This window comes from Macrosteles quadrilineatus, unplaced genomic scaffold (assembly GCF_028750875.1).
Source record: "Macrosteles quadrilineatus isolate MER2022 unplaced genomic scaffold, UCM_ALF_1.0 Scaffold_3__2_contigs__length_128488019, whole genome shotgun sequence".
Lineage (NCBI taxonomy): Eukaryota > Metazoa > Arthropoda > Insecta > Hemiptera > Cicadellidae > Macrosteles > Macrosteles quadrilineatus.
Genome location: NW_026542596.1, coordinates 113639308 through 113645340, shown reverse-complemented (window position 1 = coordinate 113645340; position 6033 = coordinate 113639308).

The window sequence follows — 6033 nt, the reverse complement described above, 5'->3', positions numbered from 1 at the left end:
AGGCCCGGGACCGATTTACTTTTTCATTTTGATGTCCACTGAGGCCAAAAACACCACTCTTTCAAATTTTTATATATGTATGTGTGTCCGTGAACACGATAACTTGAGTAATTTTTATCCGATTTTGATGAAATTTGGTTTGAAGGTGTAAGGCGGGATAAACTTGAATGAGTTCGCGATCCAGCATGATCGGACCATGGGAACAGGGTTTTATGGGGGGTTTTATGGGGTAAAAATTGGTTTTTCTCACTTTTGACCCTCAAAACACAAGATTTCCCAATTTTTCTCTAAACCTTCTTAAACAGCTTATAAAAACAAACATTTCAGTATATCAAAGTGTTTTTGTACGGTTATTGGTAACGGAGAAAACTAAAAAAATGGTAAATTTAAAATTCCCATGTTATTCTTATGGAGAATATTGTAAAATGTTGTAGTTTGCTTGTTTATGGATATCTTTTGATCAAACTTGGCAAATATATTCATTTTATACTAAGCAATAATAATTTTACTTAAAACACACACTTTATTAGTTTCCTTGTAGCAGCAAACCTAGGTACTCGTTAAACCTAATGTTATTTAAATATATCAATTGAAAATCAATTCAGCCAAATGGAAATTCGCTTAGGCGTCAGGTTTGCTGCGGCGGGGGTATTTATATAAATATGCGAGGTGTTTAACCTGTAACTAATTTATCGTCGATTTAATTTATAAACTAATTATTCGGTTTTAATATTTTCTCTCTACTTTTTAATATAAAATAATAAACTAAATAATATTACACTTAAGTCACTTTTGACATGTTATGAAGCGAGATATTTCCAAGTAATATTTCACTTCTAATTACTTTCCACATCAAATAGGTGTAATTAATTACTTCTCTGATGAACAAGCTTAATTAATCTGACGTAAACTCCTCACATCCGTCACTAATACTGTCAAACTTATGTAATTAATTTGTAGTAGCTTATTGAATATTTAGTGTAATGAATATGCAGCAAATATGTAGTTAAATGTGGTGCATTGCTTGATATGCAATTATGTAGGTCATCCAAAGGATGTAAGTTATACAGGTCCAAAAGAAGTTAAAGTACTTTAGCAAGTAAAAACGGTCAAAGAGCTATTAATTAGTTTTCAAAATTTAACTAAATACAAATATTTTTCTTTACAGATTTTTTTTTATAAAAATATTTTTTAAGAGGTTGGCGGCCTTTTTTAACCTTGCATTTTCCTGTCCACATAGACATAGTCTATGCATGGAACGTATCCAGCAAAGCAAGGAGTGAGTCAGTACAGTACAAGGGTGGACTGTACTAATAAAGTAGTGGTAGTGACCAGGATCCGAACCCACGACATCGCTGCCTTGTAATATTGGGGCCCGAAGTTCGTTTAACCAACTAAACCTAGGATGCACCTTTTTTATTTTTTGTTTTTTTGTTCTAGGATGCTAGGCACGAGCCTGGGATTGTTCTTCACATTACTTCAGGCTAGACCTAGGGGTTGCGGCATTATCACTTCGATAAAATCCATTGGTGACTTGGTTGGATTTGTACCCAGGACCTTAGGGACTGAAGTCCGCCCTCTAACCACTAAACTAGCTCGCTCCCCGATGCACCAGTAGAATAATAAAGTTTAAACCTCTCGAAAATTTACTTATTTTATTTTTGTTGTCTGTACAAATTGATTTGATTGAGTGATTTCATAATATTTAAGAATTTGGATCAAATAATACAACTAGTATTACAAATAATAAATATCCGAATAAATTGAAATAATGGACTTTTATGAACCAAGTAACTACTACTGTTTTACATAAAAGTGTAAAGCAAATGTACCTAATATATTTGTTTGTAGGAAGTATAGTATAACTTAAGAACCTTAGTATAAAATAGCAATCAATTACAGTTGCTTTTATAAGTGGGCTTAGTCACAAATAAAACCCATAATGTGTGACTTTGCTTCAAACATTCAACTGATTTTACTTAGCTACTTTATAATTCTTATTGTAAGATCTTAGATCGATATAAGACAATCTAATTATGTAAATCCACATTACACTGTTAAATGTTACATTAAATGATTCCATTAACTAGGAAGTAATTAAGTCATCGGACGTGTAATATCAATTCCCTTTGCCAGAAGAAACTGATTCCACAACTTAAGAAGAATTTTATGAAGCATTCTTTCAACATTCTTGATTGGTCCCGAGTCTATTCCGATAGGTTTGTCATAAGATCTGTCCTTTAAGATCTGCAATCGCATGTCCGAAATTATGTAACGATTGATTCAACTGGTTTTAGCTTATTGTTGCATCCTTGTCGATAGTTCGTCATAGCGATAGTATGCAGCAACACAATCGTAATAGACGAAATTTACTAAACAGCTGCTCGTATGCATTAGAAAAATTTAAAAGCGTTGAAAGTTGTTTTGAGATGTTAAAATTACAAGAGAATTAATTAAAGTTTTCCAGCTTCGACTGAAAAGAATGTTTTATATGACAAAAAATGTAGTTCATCACACGGGCAAAACGTGATTTATCAAACCCCTCTAGTGATGAATCCATTGTAAACTTTGTGCAAACAAATTAAAACAACACTAGGCTAGTAACGCCGTAGACTCACGTTTTTAGCGACGCCTTCTTGAATTGAAACGCAAACGTTCGTACATTTCAGCTTGAAGTACTGCAGTTCTTTGAAGAAGGTGCTCAAATTATTTACTGGAGATTAACAAAAATAAACATTTGCACTTTTACCGTCTAATGAAGTTCATTTGATGTTTAGCACAAAAATTGAGGAACTTGGAAATAAAGCCTTTAATGTCATCCGATTAACTAACAAACATTTTTTATATATGTTAATAATAATTATTGTACTTTTAGAGCATTAACAATAGTTTTTAGTTTTTTTTATGTTTGATTTTTATTTGATTATACATTGTGAAGAAGGCTAAATAAGTTCATTCAATTTTTTTAAATCAAAAGAAGTAGGTTTCAGGTTTCATAATATTGAAAATGAGTTGATAAATATACGTACTTTTATTATGCTATCTTACAACTAAGTCGAGATATACCACAGAAAACATACTACTATGACCTATTAGTAGTATATTATAGTAGGTTATAGTAGTATGTTTTCTGTGGATATACTCACTTGATCCACACTGAATCTTATGGACGTTCGGAAATTTAATTTCTGTGATAATCCATTTCTCTATACTATTATAAAGTTAAGGTGGTGTCTGTCTGTCTGTCTATCTGGGCAGCTATCACGACTAACATACTAATTCGACACAGCCAAAATTAAGCACAAAGATGGTCCACATATCTAGGAACGTCTTAGGTCTGTTCACTGATTTCTTCTCGGGATACGCCCCTTGGATGTCTAAAGTTTTGAGGGGAGATTTTCTAAATTAAATATTAATTGGTCTCCATGGAAGCATGAGTACGTTCAAAATGTTTACCTTTGCGTTGAAATTTAAATGTAAACAACCAGAACTGCCAAATGCTCATTTCACAATTTCAGACAGCTGATGCAAAGAAATTAAATATTCGTTACGAAACAACTATGTGTTAGGATTATTTCATCTAAACTTTATAATGGATTCATTGTTCTATATCTATTTCAGTGATTATGAAACTGATTTTTCTTAACATCAGCTGGTAATACATATAAGTGTGTACGTTTAATAAAAACATACGGTATAGGGCTAGCGCACTAGGAATAACTTAAATTATGAAAGTCATAGACTAAGCAAAGCTCTTGGTTGAGTAAATAAGCTGATAATCATGTTAAATTAACATACAAGATGACACGAAACCAAGAAATATAAATCGAGTGGGTCTTATGATTTAATTAGTCTCTGTGTAGAATTGTTTGATTTCTACATGGAAAGTAGGGGTTTAAAATCTTATTTTGTTACGATTTTAAATATGAACAAATTAATCGAACTCTGCAAACATTTACGTAGAGGACTTTTTTCCTCGGATGAACGTTTCGAGTAATGTGATTTCAGTACAAGAGTGAGAGCGACAGTGGGAGGCGGCCCCCGCTGTGTTGAAAAGTGCTCCAGCAGTTGTAGAATATTTAGTTGGTAAACACAGCTGCTTTGAGCACGATCTGAGGGTAAACCTAATTTGAGATAACCTTCTTGAATGCCAACAAACCGTTCTCTTCATGTTTAATTATTTTTATGCACAGATATACTAGATTTATGCCATTTATGCTAACTGCGTTATAATACTAATTTATATATCGAGTTGTATGAGTTGTGATATGTTTCTAAATATATCTACTACAAGTATGACGATTGTTTTTTATGTATCCAACTGGTTAGGCTTAGTTCATGCATTTATGCCACAATACTTCGATTGGCGTAAATGCCTTGATATCAGAATGAAACTAACTTCTTTTTTCTACTTCCTGTTCTGTTTTTAACTACTTGGGTTGGATTTTTTACTATTAAATAAAAAGGGTTTAATTCCAGTTTACCTCACTTAAATGTTAAAGCATATAGGGTATACAGGGTGATTGATATAAGTGTGCCAGCCGTTTTATTCGAAAACCATAAGAGATATCAAAAAAAGTTAAATGGTAAGTGCCTTGGATTTTTTATTTAAAAAATTGTAGTCAAGTCAAAAAAATTATTTTAGCCGCCATTTTTCCAATATGGTCGCCAACTTTGATTTTTCTTATGGAACACCCTGTATTTTATGATGTATTCTGGTAGAAAATGTGGTTTTAAGACGATTTTATTCTTGTGATTTTTTTCATAAACCTAACCGTTTCATAGAACGTAAATAAAACGGCTGGCACACTTATATCAATCACCCTGTATGTAGGGTATTTTATGTTTGGACAAAATAAGAGTTTATATCAAATGAAATCTGTTGACTTGATATTCAAACTATAAGCATTGATAAATATATTAATATGATATGTCAATGAATTAAACCATATAATTTGTATTTCAGTGTATGCGTTTAACAATCTGAGGATTAGTATTTTTAATTGAATTATTAGATTTTTAACAACTTATAGGATAAACGCAAAACGTTCAACATTGGAGATTCAAAGTACCTAATGTTTAAGAACCAATGCCTGATAATGCCAAACTGAGAAGCGAAATGTCTTTATAATTAAACAATACATAAATGAACCAAGTGAAATCAAATCTAAACTATTACATAAAAATCTAATGGTGTCTGTATGTATGTGTTACTAATAGGTGCAAAAACTACTGAACCAACTGGGCTTAAATTTTACAAAAATATAGCTACCATACCAAGGACCATTATAGGACTATTTACACTTCGATACTGACCGAGGGGCTTTTGGCTTTAAAAGTTCCCAGGTGAGGATTTTAAAAGTAAATATTGATAGGTCTCCATGGCTGCGATGAGAACACTAACAATGTCACATTTCCATTGATATTTCAATGTAAACAAGAAGAACTGCCAAATTGCATATTTCACAATTTAAGACAGCTGATCCAATGAAATTAAATATGATAGGCTCTTTCACACAATTTTGTGGTTGGTTTATTTAATCTAAAAATTTATCAAAGATCGTATATTCAAAACTATATCAATGATTATAGAAATAAAAAAAAATTCTAAAAGCGTTGCTGTATCAACTCAGGCTCTGCTTTAGATTTTTAAAGTGTCCTAAGTGTTATGAAAATAATGTTATTGATATATTTTCATGGAAACTGTAAGCAAATTACTACCTATGTAATAGATGTTTTGTATGAATTTGGAAGCTACTTTAAATAAGTTCGAAGTGCTTAACATGTGCCAGATTAACTTAACATAACTTTCACATCACATTGTTTTTTTATATGTATACTTAGGTAAATTTAGTTGTTGTGTTTTGCTAAACCTATGCTTAAATTAAACTAAAGAATACAAGGCCACACAGAATATCATCAATAACTAAATTGTACGTCGTTGATTTTTGTGTTCTAAATTCTGTTGTATATGTGTAACTATATTTAATTATCAAATGGTTAATACATTAATTAATTAATACTACAAAATAC